Consider the following 21,007-nt stretch of genomic DNA (forward strand, 5'->3'; position numbering starts at 1 on the left):
CACCAACAGGTGTTGTTCTTATCTGCTTGCAGAAGGAATCTCTGTAGGTTCATGGCTCTGAGGGGTGAATCTGGGCCACGCTCTTCTTGTGTCTCATCTGGTTACTTCCTGCACACACAACAAAGGTTGGGAACAGCCACCCATATAGTTTCCCTAGCTGCAAAAGGCTTTTAGTTTAGTACAATGTGTACAGGTTTGAGTCCAAAGTAAAACTGATTAGGTATGAAAGATGATGGGTTTTTATACTCTGTTTCCAGAAAGTGACGTCCTTGGCAGGACAGGAAGGATTTCTCGTATTTGGTCTGCTGAGGGAAACTAGAGAGGTTTAGAGCAACCCGCCGCCCTCAGCCTGGTGTGGGATTGGCGTTTTCTGGTCCCTTCGGTTGACTCCCAAGCGCATGTGTGTGACAAGTAGCAATGATATTATTTATTTATTTATTCATCACCGTACAAATTATGCACTGTTTCTTACTGTATGAATGCAGGGGGAGGTCTCATTATATACTAAAACTGTCTCCTGTTACCTCCCATTCCATTGGATTTGTCTGCAGTTGTGCTGCGTCTTGTACTAACTTAAGCCATAGAAGTTTACTCATTGAAATTGAAGTGACATGGTATTCTATAGAAGCAAAAAAATAAATAAATAAAAGCAACTTAGAGTTACTTATGTAGAAATTTATAAAAGATGGCTTGGTAACACTTTATGCAACAGTGACTGAAAGTGTACTCAGTATTTTTGTTAAAAATAACCTCACGGCTGCATTATCTAAAGATTATGATGATTTAATATTTTTTGACACTGTAATTAATCGTGGCGGCATGGTGGCGCATTGGTAGCGCTGCTGCCTCGCTGTAAGGAGGCACGGGTTTGCTTCCTGGGTCCTCCCTACGTGGAGTTTGCATGTTCTCCCCGTGTCTGCGTGGGTTTCCTCTGGGTGCGCCGGTTTCTCCCACAGTCCAAATACATGCATGTTAGGTGCATTTGTGATTCTAAATTGTCTCTAGTGTGTACTTGGTGTGTGTGTGTGTGCACCCTGTGGTGGGCTGGCACCCTACCTGGGGTTTGTTTCTTGCCTTGCTCCTTGTGTTGGCTGGGATTGGCTCCCTGTAGTTAGGATATAGTGGGTTGGATAATGGATGGATGGATGTAATTAATTGTCAACATAATGCAATGATCCTCTTTGCAACTAACACATTTAGCTTGAGATTTCAGCGTAGATTATATATTTCAATTTGGGTTTTCTTTGAAAAATATTATGTTTAAGAAATTTCAACTACTATTAGCCACAGACCTTGACATCCAACAACTAATAACAGAACTAATCTTTTTCTCACTTCATTTGGAATGGCTGTCTATGGAAGCAGCTTCAGCCGCATGATTTTGTAAAATGTTATTATAAAACAGGTTTTATATTAATGCTATTAGCAACCTAATTACATTCTTTTATCACTGCTTTTTTAATTATGACTCTTTGTTACAAAAATATGTATGTAACTGTGGTAATTGTTTTGACGAAGAGACTAGAACATTTTGAAATGCTCCAACTTCCAAACCAGCTGTCCTGGAGAAAAAAATCATAATATCTTTTAAACTGTAGATTGTTTATACAAAATAAGCTTTAGTTCTGCTCAGATGAACTAAGATGAACTACAAAGGAACTCATTTACAAAGAAATTTACAGATCCCTTAAGGCAATTAACTAATGTACAGAGGCAATTTACATCCATCCATCCATTTCCCAACCCGCTGAATCCGAATTAAAAGCATAATCTCTTGTGGACTAATAATTTATGACCCAAGTACATTTATACACTGTTTCTGTATTGTACCAGTAATTTTTAACTATAAAGTATCTGTTTTGTTATCCAAGAAATTTATGGTGCTTTTATTTAAAATGCTCAGACTAGTCTGGAGCCAGCACATGTGATTTTAACATAAATATGGCTCGAGGAACTAAGTGCATTGACAGAGGAAACTACATCAGAGACCCAGACATGTCAGAAAAAGAGAGAGTAGATCAATTTAGAAATGAACCAGTTGAGACTCACTCATTCCTCAATAATATATCAGCTAACCAAGTCTATGAACACACCTGAATGTTATGCCATGCACACATTTTCTTACTTGGTATTACTGACACTTTATTTGTATTGTAGATGCTGTGGTCTATGTCAGTAACAACAGAAGACTTTAATTTAATTTGGGGCACCAACCGGTTCATCCCATTTAATGGCAAATCGAAAATAAGTATGACGCTCAAGGTTGTGTCACTCTGCCCTATCTTTGGAGTAAAGAAAAACTTATAACAAAAAATTCAAGCATCTTTCAGTCATAATGAAATCCAACGAGTGGCGGGTTCCTTTCATAAATGATGCCTCCTTCTGGGAGTCTGGTGGCATTGTTCTTGTTGGACCAGAAGGGGTGTGGCTAGGTGCCCTTACTGGGCAGATTCTCAGTGCTACGGGTTGATAAGGAGAGAATAGGATTAGTGGTAGAGCTCTCTTATTGGCAGAGCCCATGAGGAGATCCACACACATGCTTGACAATGCTTTACATTATAATATTAATGCTTTACAAAATTATTAATATTATAATTATTTAATATTGTTTCATTCTAATTTGTTTTTAAAAATTAAGATAAAGCCCTTTTAACATTAATTTGGCCTAGACCTATCTGGTCTTATTTGGGAAGAAGTGTCATCTTAAGCGTTTCATTGATGGCAAGAGCCAGCTTAGGAATATAAACTAAAAGACAACAGGATTTTCAGGTGTACAATAAGTAACCAAACCTTTTAAATCCTTATCACCAGGCCTAAAACTGTGGGGTAAACCTCAAGGGCCCTAAGGTCCCCACGGTATCCATAACTTTCACTACTATGCCTGGGAAAGGAAGAAAGAGATGACTTGGGTGTCCCTCTCAGACCCATCTCTAGAAACTATTCTGGAGTCTTCAATTAAAATCTTGGGCCAATCATATGTGAAAGTTATATGATCTTCATGTGCCTGCATGTGTTTTTCTGTAAAGACATGTTTGCTAGGTGATATAATCCCAGCCTTTTTAATAGTAATGTTTTACCTTTGACATTTACAGTATCTCGACCTTTCAATATCAAAGAGTCTGGCATGCTAGGATGGATGTCTCATATTTACGCAACAATAATATTCACATTTATGCAACAGGAAGCTGGAGAAACAAGCCCACAGAAAAAAAAAAAATGAAATGAATAATTAAAAAGAATCTGTTATGCCCTTCAGCAGCCTTTGCAATTTGACATTGTTAAAAACCTTTTGCATTGAGAATATTTTAATCTTTTTGGCTGATAGTGTGCATATGATAGTGTAACAGGTGCTTGGTCGCACTTATAGTTAACCTAATCTAAACACAATTAAAATATCTGACTACACTACCCTGTTTTATTAATTGTTTGGGGAATCTTGAAATTTAAACATAATAATATACATGTTTCTTTAAATTGTGTGATGAGTAAACACACAATGAAAGACACAACAGCAATATGAAGAAAAACAATAGTAACTTGTATTACGCCAGACAAGATAAAATCCACCAAGAAGATAAAAGTAGATAAGAATCTAAAAATATCAGGAGTAAAAAACCTTTTAAAAAGAGAGGACACAATCTACACTCTAAAGTCTATTAAAACATAACAGTGGAGGATACATCCTTTGGTGATGCAAAGTCCAAGTTGCATGCAGTGTTACCACAATGATTAGACTTCCAACTGTATCACTAAAACATCCTGTTTCTCAAATGCTTGTTTCTCAGCAGAAGTCTTGCTAACTTGCCAAATCCCTCTCGGTTTCTCTCAGTTGTGGAGTGAGAAATACTTTTCACTTCTGGGTACATCATGCTGCAATGACCTAGGCACACCTCGTTTCCAGTTCACCAGTTTTGTTCAGTTCTCTTGTAAGTCTTCCCTCTGTCACTGGAGCCACAACCAGCATGTCTCTGGTGAAATTGTCTCTTCCTCCCTGGTGATAGGCTTAACCATCCATCTATCTTGCGTCTTGTCAGCCATGTACCCTCATCTGTCTGTGAGTCCCTGCGATCTTTGTTGACTGTCTCTCTCTACATTGTCTGTCCACTCACACCATCCTCCGTCCTTGCTCCATCCCCTTCTGCTTGTGCTCTCTCTCTTCACACTGTTCTCACACCTCCCACTGCCCAGAAATATATAACTGCTTCAGTCTCTGCCTAGGTTAATATGATAATCAAATAAACAATGGTTCATCCTAATTTTCTTTGCTTAACAATAGTGTGAACATATTTTCATTGGTTAAACAATAGCATTGTTGCCAGCTATCAAAAAGTACCACTGCATGCTGATTAGAAACCAACGGCCCCAAAAGACATTAATTTTCAAGAGAAGCAAGTAGTTTTCTATCAGATATTATATGTTGATGAGATACCAATCAAAGCAGTCTAATATTTAAAGCAGTTGTCACACACTTGCACTTGGGAGGCAGTCAATGGGCTTAACTGGGCGTGAAATGGTGAGTCAGGGGTTAACGCTCTGCACTAATGCCTCTTCTCCTTCCTCTGCAGATCACCAGATGATAAGAAGACCTAAGCTCTAACCAGCTTTTGTCATTCCTCTCTAGACCATATCCTCCTCATGACCTCTCTTCCACCTCTCCCCTCCTGGACCCTCCTCTTCCTCTTCACTGGCTGTTTAAAACCGACCTCTATCCTTCTGTCTCAGTCCCTTTTTGGACACAGTTTCTTGAGACTACTCTCTTGCATTGCATTATATGGTGTGGATTCCCCAAACCTTTTTCTGTCTTTAAGTTCTTGTATTTAAAACAGGTAAATATCTACTGTATGTCCTATAGACAAACATTAACAGTAACCTGTAACCAAATTATTCAGGAAATTTGCCTCTTCACTTATCATCCAAGTCTGAAACAAAGGGTGTCTGTTACCCCTTCATCTATTGGCTTTTGCATTTATTATTAACATGTTTTTGCTTAAGTGAAAAAGAAAACCACCCAGTGTATAAAAATGTTCCCAGACACCAGTCCTTGGCATTAAATTGTCTTGTCTAGCTGAATAGCAGTACTAGATTCCAGTGTATGTTGGAATGATAAGCAGGATTCATAGTATTTTGTATAGTTATAGTGTGCAGTTTTTTGTTTCATGGGAAAATAATCTTGAGTTAACTAATAATGTGTTTTCAGAAAATTGTAAAATGTCATGGTGCACTCTGCTAATAAGGTGAAAACAAGTAAGATAGATGTTTTGTTTGTGCAAGAAAGGAGGGGAAAGGAGGTGGTTCTTTTTTATTAGACACTTTTCAGTTCTCTCTTAGCTGTTTCTTGAAACCAGACACTCTTAGTTCAATCGATTGTTTTCAGGCACCTTTGTAAAGATCTTAGCTCAACTGCAAAAATGGACACTTGCAATAAATCTTTTTCTGTCTCTGCTGCTTTGTAAAAACTTCATCGGAAACTAAAATTGAGCTCTTTCTTAGCTGCCAGACACTTTCCATGGAGCTCAGTCTCCAATAAGAAATACATTTTATTCATTTTTTGATTAAGAATATATAATTTGAAACCAAAAAAGAAGGGCATCTAAGAATTGTCATCTGTGACATAAGGAAGACCTTCCCAAGGCTGTATCGTTATTTATATCACTTGTAACTGCGGGTATTGATTTTGATGCAAATAGACTTCATTTTTAAGTGATTTTTAAATGAAAGCATAAAAGTCAGTGTACATTGTCTGACTGCTACTAGTGTAGCTGACAAGCTAAACTGTTCATTCCTTGTCTAGCTGAAGCCTCTTAAAGATGCAAGAAGAACCCTCTATTGATAGTATACTGGGTTAAAATAAAGGAGTGAAAACAGCCCTAGGGTTGAATAAACAGGGTATAACACAGGCAGTATCAGTTGCAGAGCAGGTTTTGAAATTTCTTCCTAGCCCCAATTGACAAAAGAACAAAAAATGTTTGGTGGTATGTTCCATGTTAAGTGTATGTCACAAGTGATCTGGTTACATGACAAAACACCTGTGAAGAAGATTGGCAAGGCTTAGGAGAATTTAGACTTCCTAAAATTCTGCTCTCTACATGAGTTTCAGTGTTTTTTCTGCTTTGAATTTTTGTTGCATTGTTTTGTTGTGTTAATACTTTGGTGTTTGTGGTGCTATGTTCCAGACACACTTGCTAAATGTAAATGCGGCATTCAGGTCCCTTCCTGTTGGTGGTTTGTTTTTGGTCATTAAGGGCAGGAAGTAGGGTGCCACCTCCAAAAAAAGAGAGTGAAAAAAGTAATAAAGTCTTATTGTTTTGAGGGCGAGTACAAAGAAAAAAAATACAGTGCCAGTGTGTGAGAAGCATAGAATGTGATGTAGGTGTGAAGACCATTACCCTGTTCTCCAGCTGGAATTTATAAAGACATATACCTCTATCATACAGCAAGGCTTGTGTGTGCTGTGCTGCCTTGGAATGAGCTTTAATAAAGGGCCTCAATCCACACACTCCTCCATGATGTTATTGCTAGAAGGAGTTGCCTCTTCCTCCCAGCCCTCTCTAATAAGATACAACAGACTGTGGGAAGTCTTCCATAGAAGTCCATAGCTCAAACGAGGAAAACTCTGTTGAAGCCTGTGGGAACTCACAGAAAGTGAAAATTAACAGAGGGATGAGCTGATTCCAGTATCTCCCTTCATTTCACAGCAGGACCTGCAAAAATAACACACCTCTTTGTGGTTACTGGGTCAATTAAATCAAGCTGTAATTCTTTCTAGTATTTTTTCCACCCCCAAATGAGCACAAAGTAAATGGGCATGTGTCAGGTCACAAATGCCATGGTGGTGGGATCGCAGAATAAGATGCTGTGGCTCTCTCTTGTGTTCTGTTACCCAGTAAAAACAGATCTTAATCAGGCATGAAATATGGCCTGGTCGGCATGGAATCACTGGTGGGTTTCCAGTTATTGGAGATGACATTTTCTGCACTCTTCAGAAAATCATTATTCTATCCCTCACGTTTAAAAGACATCAGAAGGGTGCAGAACCGAAAATGCAATGAGGCCATGGGGTCTGGTGTGGTGTCTAGTGATGCTGCCAGCCCCGGGAAGCAGCAGGGCCACTGCTAACACTGCTGATGTGCCATCTTCCCTGATCTTGCAGTCAGTCATGTCATACTGGGCAGCCATGCCCTTACCTGTTTCATCTTGAAATGGTAGAGTACTGTCTATTGCCAGTATTGCTATTATTGTCTCTGTTTCCCATTGGAGCGCAGCCAGTCCAAGCTGCATTTTGTCCCAATATAACCTTTAGCCTATGGAACTGTCCCTCCAACCATATCCAACTGACCAGGGTAGGGTATTCTGGGGACAAGCTGTGAATACAGGTGAGCATTGCCATTTTCCCATGGTATTGTAACAAACTGGCTTGTGACAAAGATAATTTTACTGCCAGATTTTTGCAAGGTGCAGATAGGGTGTTTGTTTATCCAGGCCGTGCCTGAAAAAAGGAACCAAGAGAGTTCAGCCATGTCACAAAACTTTCCTGCTTGGGTCCATCCACAGTCAATGATGTCCTCCAGCCTGGGCAGTTCATTATGATTTGGCCCGGTTTCCCACATTGGTAGCAGCGGGCTTTTTAAGGGTTTCTCCTTCCTCAGGGCCAGGTGTTCTGTGTCCCAGGGGCCTGGGGATCCCCTGGGCTTTGGGTCTTTTGCCTTTGAGTATGGTCCTGTGGGCTTTGATTATAACCGAGCCTAAAACCCAGTCTCTACAACGCTGGGCCTGGCAGTCAGCAGTGAGTTCATACCTAACCAGTATGTCCCTCTTGAGAGATTGTTTGATAGCCTTCTGCAGCCCATTTGTCAATATTGTAATAGTCATGCTGTGCCTCTCCTGTCAAGAAGGATATGAACCAACTCACGATCTGGCCAGTTCTGCCTTTCTCACAATATGCTCAAAAATGAGCAGGCAGGTTTCAACGTCACTGCATTGATGCATCAGTAACAATACCTGCGCTGGTTCCTATGCCTGTCCTATCTGTGGCATGTTGAAGGCCTCACTGTGTGCCTCAACCTTTACCAGCTCTGCTTGTTGAGCAGCAACTTGCACTTACAATTGCAAAACCTGCTCTGGAAGTTGCTGTACCAGCTTAAATAGGGCCAATGGCTCTGACAGTTTTGCTGCTTTGCTAAATCCTGCTGACTATGCCACTTGTCATGGTCAGGAAGAGTCAAAGTTCCCAGAACACATGCTGGTGAGCCAGTGTTTAATGTCAAAACAGCAAAAATATTATTAGAAACAAACAAAAAAAATGGCCAATCCAGTCTCTAGTTGCCACAAAAGATAAATACACAATGTTTATGTATGTATTTATTTCTTGAGGAAGCTAGGGCTCTCCTTTCACATCCAAGTTCACTGTCAAAATAAGATGTTACACTGCGGGCACAATCCCTTTGATCCAATTCCAACCAGGAGGGGTGAGGTTAATTGTCGTCACCAGGATTCCACTCATTACTGTAGATGGAAGAGAATGGAAAGTTAACATCAGCAAACTGTCTTTGTCGGTGGTGGTATCACTTAAGCCTTGAAGGTGATCCCCAGGTGCACATACAGTTAGGTCTATAAATATTTGGACAGAGACAACTTTTTTCTAATTTTGGTTCTGTACATTACCACAATGAATTTTAAATGAAACAACTCAGATGCAGTTGAAGTGCAGACTTTCAGCTTTAATTCAGCGGGTTGAACAAAAAGATTGCATAAAAATGTGAGGCAACTAAAGCATTTTTTAACACAATCCCTTCATTTCAGGGGCTCAAAAGTAATTGGACAATTGACTCAAAGGCTACTTCATGGGCAGGTGTCGGCAAGTCCATCATTATGTCATTATCAATTAAGCAGATAAAAGGCCTGGAGTTGATTTGAGGTGTGGTGTTTGCATGTGGATGATTTTGCTGTGAACAGACAACATGTGGTCAAAAGAGCTCTCCATGCAGATGAAAGAAGCCATCCTTAAGCTGCGAAAACAGAAAAAACCCATCTGAGAAATTGCTATAATATTACGAGTGGCAAAATCTACAGTTTGGTACATCCTGAGAAAGAAAGCAAGCACTGGTGAACTCAACAACGCAAAAAGACCTGGACGCCCATGGAAGACAACAGTGGTGGATGATCACAGAATCATTTCCATGGTGAAGAGAAACCCCTTCACAACAGTCAACCAAGTGAACAACACTCTCCAAGGGGTAGGCATATCCATATCCAAGTCTACCATAATGAGAAGACTGCATGAAAGTAAATACAGAGGGTACACTGCAAGGTGCAAGCCACTCATAAGCCTCAAGAATAGAAAGGCTAGATTGGACTTTGCTAAAGAACATTTTAAAAAAGCCAGCACAGTTCTGGAAAAACATTCTATGGACAGATTAAACCAAGATCAACCTCTACCAGAATGATGACAAGAAAAAAGTATGGAGAAGGCATGGAACAGCTCATTATCCAAAGCATATCACATCATCTGTAAAACACGGTGGAAGCAGTGTGATGGCTTGGGCGTGCATGGCTGCCAGTGGCACTGGGACACTAGTGTTAATTGATGATGTGACACAGGACAGAAGCAGCCAAATGAATTCTGAGGTGCTCAGAGACATACTGTCTGCTCAAATCCAGCTAAATGCAGTCAAATTGATTGTGTGGCGTTTCATGATACAGATGGAGAATGACCCAAAACATATAGCCAAAGCAACCCAGGAGTTTATTAAAGCAAAGAAGTGGAAAATTCTTGAATGGCCAAGTCAGTCACCTGATCTTAACCCAATTGAGCAAGCATTTCACTTGTTGAAGACTAAACTTCGGACAGAAAGGCCCACAAACAAACAACAACTGAAAGACGCTGCAGTAAAGGCCCGGCAGAGCACTAAAAAGGAGGAAACCCATCATCTGGTGATGTCCATGAGTTCAAGACTTCAGGCTGTCATTGCCAGCAAAGGGTTTTCAACCAAGTATTAGGAATGAACATTTTATTTCCAGTTATTAAATTTGTCCAATTACTTTTGGCCCCTGAAATGAAGGGATCGTGTTAGAAAAAATATTTTAGTTCCCTTACATTTTTATGCAATATTTTTGTTCAAACCACTGAATTAAAGCTGAAAGTCTGCACTTTAACTGCATCTGAGTTGTTTAATTTTAAATTCATTGTGGTAATATACAGAACCAAAATTAGAAAAAAAGTTGTCTCTGTCCAAATATTTATAGACCTAACTGTACGTGTCATAGTAGGTTGAGCCACTAAGAGCAACACCATTACTTGCCATAGACTCTTCATGGCTCACTTTCCCAGGAAAAATTTCAACACTTGGTTCTTTGATGTTACTAAAGAATGTTAGCTCATGTTCTGTTCTTAATGGGATTAAATGTAGCAAGTGACATTGCCTTGAAATATGTTTCAAATCAAACCATTCATGTACTACTCATGTCTCATGGATCAAGGCAATGTCATCTTAGAAATTTCCACTATTATCAGGATAGAAGTGCCTCACCATAATTTGAAACAATCACTTAGAATTTTGTATTTATTAGCATTTACTTTGCATTCTGATGTAATCATTGGACCTAAATTGTACCAGCAAAATGCACTCTAAATCATAACCCTTCACTCTAAGAAATAAGCATTGGACTTTTATTGCTGGGTGCCACACATGTATGTCTTCACTTACTGAGTAAAGTATGGATGATAACTCATTATGATGTTATTTTGACTGTATGGTAGACTTTTTTATATTCATCTTTACTTACAACAGTACATTTTTGGTTGATTTAGTCAATAAAGCACTGTAATTTGACCTTAACATCTCTTTAGTTAAGTTATCAATGGAATGCTTTCTATGAAATTGCTTGATCACACCTTGGACTGAGATTTGAAGTCCACAGTTGCTTTTCAATGCTTCTTGCAATTCAAAACATGGCTGAACAGTTTGCACTTTCTTCCACAGCTGTCATAGTAAAGGATGTTCTTTTTCCTGAGACTTCTGGACTAATCTAGTCTTAACCACTGCTCTTCATAAAATATCACCAACTTAAGGAGTCTTCATAACTGAAGCTCCTGCCTAATATTTCCCCAATATTAGCCTTCTCTCAAAATAAAGGACATTCAAGTCATGATAGGTAGGTCCAAGCATTTTTTGTGACTATTTCAAATCATTAAGCATGATAAAATATTAATTGCTGAATAAGTGTTGAAGGCCATTCGTGTGTAGAGACATTGACTTTGAACGTAATTTATGTCACTCATTTTCTCTAATGGGTTCCTTATTTTGTCAATTAATAATAACTCATTGATTTGCATTACATGTCAAACTAAGTGTACTGAGCATAGGAAAGGTGCTATATAAGAAAGAAATCTTATTATTACCATAGTGCTTTGCTGTCAGGATGATTAAGACATAAGATTTCTGCTTTGTAATAAATTTTAAATATAGCAGCTATTATCTTAATTGTCCTTGCATTAATACAATAAAGCTAGAAAATGTTAAAGTATAAATATAATCTTTAAATGGCCTGACAATTAAATTTAGATCATATTTTAACATCCATCTTTTGGCTTTTAAAGTCATGAACGGCCTCATTGTTCTCACCTTACTGAATTTATTAATGCTTGTGCCTGAGAGTGTATGCTGTGATTACAAGAAGCAGTTTCTCTTCAAATTGTCAGGTGTAGTAAAATTATTATAGGAAGTATAAAACCGTAAATGAGAATATTCACAAGAAGAAGCCATTCAGGCCAAAACAGCTTGACATTTCTACAGGAAGCACTACAAATGTAATCAATTAACAGTTATCATTAAGTTGCTCTGGTCTGTACTTTGCATGACTTGATATAAATATATCCTCTATTTATGTACAGGTTATATTTTGAGCCATTAAGATCATGAGCTGTAGAATTTACTGTGGTGTTGTCAGTGACACTCCCACTTGGATGTGAGCACTATAAAGGCGAAAGGTGTTTTTAAGAACATTTATAGTTGAGGATCAAAGGTGATAGAAAGTACACATTTTTTTAGTTCTACCTGATTTCATGCCACCCCTTGTACTGGAAAGGTGACCTGGGGCCTCATGTATAAACGGTGCGTACACACAGAAATGTTGCGTAAGAACTTTTCCACGTTCAAATCACGATGTATAAAACCTAAACTTGGCGTAAAGCCACGCACTTTTCCACGGTACCTCATACCTTGTTGTACGCAAGTTCTCCACTCGGTTTTGAAAACTGCCGGCACCCAGCGTCAAAGCAATGCTACTGTTCCTGTGTGGTTACTCCTTATTTTCCTGACGCGGCTTTATAAATACACTGAAACTAACCGCATATTGTTTATTAGTGTAATGCATCTGATTGTAATTAACTTGTAACAATATAATGGTCCAGGGAATAGCCATAGTATTCCAAATACCATAACTGGTTTAGTGTTGTTACTCTAACTGCACCATCTTCTTCTTTCAGCTGCTCCCGTTAGGAGTTGCCACAGCGGATCATCTTTTTCCATATTACTCTCACTGCACCACTCGGAGTATTTATATCACTGTATCTGAGTGTGAATCACGGCAGCAGCTGATCAGAAAGAGAATTATCTGTATACAGCTTCAAGCACACGCTGTCTCAGCCACGGTAAAACATTTCAAAGCCTTTCCTGTACGGACCTCGCAGTTCAGAAACAGTTTAATCCCAAGAACTTTAAATGCACTCAATCACTGCTCCTTGTAGAACTGTTTGTACTTATAAGTACAATTACCTCACTGTAAACTTGCACTACACTTATAATATTACACAACCTGTGGCACTTTATATAGCGCGTATATACATATGATGACGATATCATTTTTAAGATGAAATGCAGCAAAATATGTTTATTATATTATACAGATAAAACTTTAACTTCATTTAAATGATCTATATTCTTCACTGGTTCTGGTGTGAAGGATAGAATAATTAAATATGTACTATGAAGATATTTCAATGTTCCTTAAACGTTTTAAAGAATCGGCACTCTAAGATTACAGATGGCTTAACGTCTATTACAGAGCTGATTGTGTGGTGATCCACCATGCATAAGATAACATATTGACATTGGACTTTCTCTATTGGACATAGAGCCGCCCATGAGTACTGCTGCAATAAATAATTTCATCGAAGGTCGCACACAATCACTGCACCGTGAAACCCATGTTTAATAACATGATTTAACTATCATCATGAAAATGATATCACATATACATCTCAGTATTTTAGTTATTCAGAGAGCTGTAATATCATGAATGTAATGGATTCTGTGTCCTGTCGGAGGAAGAGAGCCGGTTTAAGAAGCACGTAGTGATTCACACACATAGAGCACATAGAAGATCACAAAACAAAGCATTTAACGTGCTATACTTTAATTATGATGTGATTTGAGAAACTGGTTAATTAAATGATTTTAAGATGAAGTTTATGATGTTCTATTTTAATGACAAAATAAACTACGTGATTAAAGTGGAAATTTCGAGATTGAAGTTGACATTTCATGCTCTTTCCCCACTATGTGCCTTTTTTTTCTTTGTACCCTAATAAGCTTTGATATGACACTCAGACAGTGGGCTACAACTCACCTTTTCACGGCGACTTTGATATGTGACTTCTTTTTTATTTCCGGCACTGTGCGACTTTGTGAACATGAGCTTTCAAGTTTCTCCAACACGCTATGTCACTCGATCAACTTCCTTCTGTTGATTATACCACGGTTTAAATAAACAAATAGTATGTTTTTCCTTTGCCTCCACTTGGTATTCATAGAAATTCTTATATTTTCGCCCGTGCTTTTCCCAATGTCTTTTCACAGAAGGCTGAGCTTAAGGGTGATTTATATTGATTTGCATATTAAAATAGGCATAATTCTGGGAGGAGTTGGGGCGTTACATAAAGTGCGTTACTTTTCACGCTGACTGGGATTTATGTAGCGGAAGAACGTGGAAGTTGGAGTACGCACAGATTCCCGCATCTGGATTTTTCTATGCGTAGACACATTTCGGCTTTTGTGCTTACGCCATGTTATAGTGCGAATTCTACACACGGCATTATACATGAGGCCCCTGATGGTTTCCTGACCCTTCTGGTCATACAGTTGGATAGCATGGAATAAAGAAGATTGATGTTAGGAAGACTTTTACTGACAGGAAGAAAAAACAACAAAGGTGATTAAAGATACATGAGTTGAAAAAAGAAGGCTTGCATTGTCATTCAAAAGTAGGAAAGTGTGTAAAATATCTAACCATGTAGACAGGGTAAGATGCCTTGTGCTGATTGGCTCAGCAATGCATACGTCTTTGATTTGTCTGTGTTATGTGTTCCACTTAAGTGGACCAAACACTCTAGTTCTAATGAAAATGATTTGTTTCTTTCATTGTGCATCAAGGGCTATATGTTTCAAGAATTTATAACATCATTAAAACTCAAGGTAAGTGTTATTCTTCTTAAAGGTTTGGATGATTTGATTGTGCACAGAAAAATTAAAGCTCAAATTGCTGTTAAGCATTAAAGTATCATATTTTCTTTGCAAAATAAGTTTTCTAAATTACCTAAACATTTACAAAATATCAAGGTTTAAAGTTATAGATGGCACTGCTTTTAACTACAGTACTTGGAAACCTATCCTGTGTATTTACAGTTCTCTACTTAAAAATAAGTTTATTGTTAAAAATGGTTCAAAATTTACTCGTTATCAGCTTACTAAATAATGTCCTGTTGAACTAATTTAAAGAAACATCTGTCATACAACCTGCTGTACATACTCCTTGCACAAATTTAAACACTTATCTCATGAAGTCCTTCTGTCTTCTTTTGTTTAAGATGAAAAATACTTCAACATCTGTTTTAACCACAGTTCCACAATATATCTAGTAGTTCTTCCTTCTACTTTTATTTGCCCTATTATGTCAACTAAGACTTGGAAGATTTTTTAAACTCCATAATCCCCATTGTATAATGATATCAATCATTGTTATTATAGAAGAGTTTTTAAGTAATACCTCAAATTTATTTAATTGTTTTAAAACACATATCTACATTTTTTCTGCTCAAGCTAAAATACAAGTGTCAGACTCACATTCTGGAGGGACACAGTGACTGCATGTTACAACTGCATTCTCACTTCCCAATTACCCCTGCTTATCGAACCTACTTCATTGTGTTCATTTCAAGTGAATTGCTTTTTAAGATTCAGAAGCCTTAATTTTTCCAGCATTAAACAATAATGAGATGCAAAGTAAGCCAACAGATTTGCATCTCTGTGTTTATCATACAATATCTGTTTCAATGAAGTTTCTACAAAGAAGAAAGAAAAGATTGTAGAAATATTGATCTCTTCTAGGACATAAATGTTTATTATAGTGTTGTCACAAAAAAAAAAAGAAAATCAGCCATTATGGAAATGTTAGGTTGTGACCAAGTGGAAGAACTAATAATCAAAAAATTAAATAAAGTATTTCATTAACAGCAAGAAATGACTTCTAATGAAGAGCTTAGTTTTAGCAAAAAATGATGGGCCTCCAGGAACTGATGCTAAGAACCATGAGTTAGCTCTTCGACTGTTGGTTTTGAATCCCATTATTGTTTGGCTGCTGGTAAGAACAAAATAAACCATTACAGGCTGTCAATGTTAAAATGTTATCTAATTAAAATTAAAGCAAAGGAAATTATTTAATTGGCAGCTGCAATAACAAGTAAACATGTCACTGTACTCTGCCAATAATGACCCTATAAATCTATAAACCTACTGATGAATTGGTTACTAATTAAGAAATTGGAATAAAGACCTGCAGGACCTGCCACCCTCAAGGAGCAGATTTGCTATCCTTTTTCTAAGGCATCTGCTAATACTTATAAAGCAGTGTTATCTATAAATGTAAACAAATGGGTTACTTTATTTTTTATTTGAATAATTTATGTAAATTAACTATAATATGAAAACTATTTGACATGGCACAGTGGCACAGTTACCTGAGCTGATGTTTTGGGTTCAACTCCTGACTTGGTGGCTGTGAAGAATTTCTACATTTTTCCTTTATTTTAGGGATTTTCCTCTAGATACTCAGGTTTCCCTTTGCTCCTACATCGCAAAAACCTATTTGTCATGTTATCAGGCAACTTATCTATCTATCTATCTATCTATCTATCTATCTATCTATCTATCTATCTATCTATCTATCTATCTATCTATCTATCTATCTATCTATCTATCTATCTATCTATCTATCTATCTATCTATCTATCTAATTTGATCCAAGAGCACACTGCAATGGACTGTTTATCTATTTGCATTAACATTGCAGTTCCAGCCTTGAAGACCTTATCACATTTTAATAATTCATTTGTAAAATCTGCTATGGACTATTGGAATTTGTAACTTATTTATACTTAGACTAAAAATTGAAAATATTGCCTGAACTAAGTTAATTAAAAAGGCAGGCTCAGTTATGGGATGTAGTTTTGATTGGATGGAGAAAGTAGAGAAAGACAAAATTAAAAGAACACAAATGGCCATTAAAAGCAATGCTGGACACCATCTCTATGACACACTAGCATTGAAAAATTTCAGTCAACAAATTATTTAGCCAAAGTATGTCATGATATGTCATGTTATCTTTCTATTTAGTAATTCTGATGTGTATCAGAGTGAGGTTGGTTTTGTTTAACATAATATTTATACATTTATTTACTGAACTTCTGTACAAAGTTAGATTTTCCCATTACTACAAATAAAGTTCTATCTAACTATCTATGGAAACACAGTAAGGATTAAAACAAACAAATCAAACAGTTCACTATTACAAAAGTTTGTTTTAAAATGTATGAGCTTTTTATTTTGTTTCAACATTTAAATATAGAGCAAATTAATCTATATAAAAATATAAATAAAATAATGTTATTGACAAAGTGAGCTGAAATTATGGACATTATACAGTGTTGCTTTTCAGTTGTTCAGATAAATGTTTGTTGAAGTTAGTAGTATCTATATTTTTATCTGTAATATCCTACTCATAAACTTTGCTTTTTAACTTGAAAGAACAATAATTCCAATACGAAATAATGAATAGTGTAATGAGATGCAATATTATATCTCTTTTTCATGCCAATGACTTCCACCAGAGGGTAGCACTCATCCATTATTTGACATTTTTTGTGAAAATGTTACTGTAAATCAAAGAAAGCCATATTAGAAGTGAGTGTTCTGAGTGTTCCTCCGTGCAGTAGAAGATGACCATTAAAGCGCAGACAGTCTTAAATTCTTAAAACGCAAGACCATTTTCACATTGCCATGCTTGCCACTTTCACTGAAACTGTTACAGCTTTTTACAATTGCTTTGGCACGTTTCACGAGACATTCTTAACATTCTCACTACTTTAAGTGAATTTTACACAACAGTTCATATAATAGGGAGAACACAATTGTTAATCAATTAAAAATCTGATACTCATACAAAACATTTAAGTTATATTGTAAAAGCAAATAATTCCTTCAGTTAATTAGCCAGTATTACCAAAGCAAAAAGTGAATTTCACATCACACAAATCACAACAAACAAAATGTTTAGACACATTGTTATAATGTCAGACATGAGTGCAACAATGTTACAGTAACAATGTAACTTTACAAGTCTCTATATTGCCTATACTGAACAATAAAACATGTAGCCAAGTACAGTACATTTCATTAGCAGAAAAAAACACATACATGGATGTAAAATATTTTTAATGGAACACACTCAGGACAGTATAATGCCCTAAATAGCCAAAAGAAGAAATACACAAAAAAACAACGATAAACAGCAATAAACAACATCAACAAAATACCCATAAACCAAAAATTACAAAATTGTACTCAGCTAAACCTCCTGGACCACTTGTCACTCACGTCTGTCTTGCCACATATTTTCATCCGCTTTGCACCTTAAATTCTCTCTTAAAATACAACTTGGGAAAAATCTTTTTGAATGGCGCACCCACCCCCTGCAAGATTCTGCTGTTATGTCTTCACAAGCACCTTTCATTGCACTGACATTTGGTCACGAGACCAATGATCATATAGCTTCCATCTCCACATTGAAAAAAACTCCTCAATTGGATTCAAGAATGGAGAATACGGTGGAAGGAACACCATTTGTATCTTTGAGTGTGCACAGAACCATGGCAATGGTTCTGTGAAAGCTGACATTGTCCCACACAATTACATAATTTGGCAAGAGTTGTCTGACCAAACCGCTCACATTTTCTGGAATGAGATTTGTGTCCAGAATGTCCAGAAAGATAAGCAGTTGTTGAGTGTTGTAAACCCCAAGAATGGCTCTGTGAGTGAACACCCCATTCTCTGATATGGCTCCACACATTGTAACATTGGGTCCTCACTAGCCCGGGGCATCTACTGTTGCTCAGTAACCTATTACAATTCAGTCACGTCTTCTGCTCCTGATCAAGTTAAAACCCCCTTCCTCCATAAACACAATGTTATGATGGATTTTACGTGATTCCAGTTCCATGACTGTCTGCAACCAAGAATAAATAAAATGATTAGTGGAGATCATACAGCTGTGTGAAAATGTTACTGTCCATATTCTCTATTGCAGCCACAGTACATTGTATAGTAAAGATATGCATTACAGTAATATACCTTGTCCATAGCAGTACTGTGAAGTACATATCTGTTCTTTACCTGAACATAGTGGTATTACTCCTCTTTAAGTCTTTCATGGTTCTTTTCAAAAGGTACCCTGTACAGCTGTTTCATTGTAAATTGATATCTGTTCAACATTCTACTTATTGTAAGGAAGCTGAGAATTTATGTTTTGAAAGATGCCATTATCTTCTATAATCACACTCTGAATCTCCAGAAGTCTAATAGAATTATTGGAAATCACCATGTTGCATATTTCTTCTTCCTGTTGCGGTGTGAAAACTGCTCTCCTTCCACCAGCATGAGGCAGATGTTCCATCCTGCATCATACATATATGAATGTATTCACTTACTTTCTTTGTAAAATAATACCAGTAAATGTGCAACGTTGAAGTAACAATATAATTTCATGTGAAAAAACACACCTGTTTGAATGATGGTGGACACGGTCAACCATCTGACTTTATATAGTACTCGTTGTCCAGCCTCTGCCATTGTAAGGCCATGATTGATCACTTGGTTCACAATTGTTGCCCCCATTTCATTTGATGTATTATTGCCTTTCCCTCAACCTAGCCCCACCATGCATTCTTACTTCCCTTGCTCTTCTCCATCTTCTATGAGCAGACTGTTATTCCTGTCTAAAATTTTCCTGTACTGGTTCTGGCATTGTAACAGCTCTTTTAGAGTCCTGCTGTAGACTGTGACTGTTTTCCAGTTTATAGCATAGTGCATGATGTACACTTGTAAAGTTGATTGCATGCCCAACCCAATTGGATGAGCCATGATATGACACACCTTCATAATTGGAATTCATCATATACTGTGACTGATGTTGCAGTATCAGGCATACCACAAGCAATACCACATCACTGCAATGTTTACAATATTTTCATGACTTACTATGAAAAATTGATGAATTATTTTGTATGTTCTTTCTTAAACAATGATATACATACAAAGATTTGCTAGTGGGATTAATTCACTGGAAACAATCAGGATCCATTTTGATTAACAAGACTTAAGCAACTGAAAGTTATGCCAAATGATGATAATTGTACAATGTCATTTCCATATACTTACTAAACATATTGAAATTGGTAGGAGACAATGAGAAATAACATTCTGTTATGCGCAAGTAACAGAATAGTGTGGAAGTAACATTAACTTTTTTTTTTTGCAAACATTAATTGTAAATTGAGACATGTGCCAAAGTAATTGTAAAAAAACTGTAAATGGGTACTGCATTAGACATATTATAATGTTGACTTTTATATTTATTCATCCTTTTCCTAAAAATTTCCATTTTGGTAATAACATACTTGACTCAAATTTTGAACCCTTAAAAAATGAGGATTTTTCCATTACAACTCCTAAATTCTTCTTATGAAGTGTACTTTCAATTTTCAGACCCTCCATTGTATATTCGAGTCTAACAATATTACTTCTTAAGTATAATACTTAACATTTACTTATATTAAATTTTATCTGCCACAGATTTGCCCAAGCCTGTATGCTGCCCCAAGCTCCTCTGTAATGATTCAACGAATTCAAGATTATTATTATTATTAGTCAATTCAAATGTTTCTTTAGCTGCAAGATTTATGACACAAACCAGAAAATATGAAGACACAACTCCAGTTTTCAAGGCCTTACAGTTGCTCTCATTTAAGCTTAGGGCTGATTTCAAAATACCTTCTTTTAACTTATAAAGCCTTACATGGCCAAGGCCCTGGTTATTTAGCTATGCAAATTACCGGTGTAATTGCCTGCAAAACAGAATGCACATTGAGATCTCAAGATGATGGCCGACTTAAGAACCCAAGAATTAATAAAATAACAGTGGGAGTTTGGCTCCAAAGATGTGGAATGATTTGTCTTGTAATGCCACTTCATTCTCAGCTATTAAATCCAGGCTGAAGACTTACTTCTTTAGTCTAGCATACCTTGACTAGAGTTTCTGATTAGCTGTACATACTGCATTTCTGTTTGTAAGTCATTTTTACAGAATTATAAGTATCACAATATTTTCAAACCATTACTATAGTTTTCTATTTTGTTTCTCTTCAAAGTATCTGGATATGTTATTTGGTGCCACGGCTAATACTGCTAGGCTGCCCTTCTGCATATGAAAAGTCATCTTGGATAAAGAAGCATTGGAATCATCACAAGGACAGATTCTCTCACCAGATTGAACGGCTAGCACAATTTCCACTGTAGAACACCCCGTAAAGGCTAGGTGGCCAGTTTGCCAAGGTCTTGAGTACTGTGACTTTCCCTTTTACCATTTGAATCTCTGCCATTGTCAACTGGCCATACTTCAT

The sequence above is a fragment of the Polypterus senegalus genome, chromosome 9, assembly GCF_016835505.1.
Source record: "Polypterus senegalus isolate Bchr_013 chromosome 9, ASM1683550v1, whole genome shotgun sequence".
Classification (NCBI taxonomy): Eukaryota; Metazoa; Chordata; class Cladistia; order Polypteriformes; family Polypteridae; genus Polypterus; species Polypterus senegalus.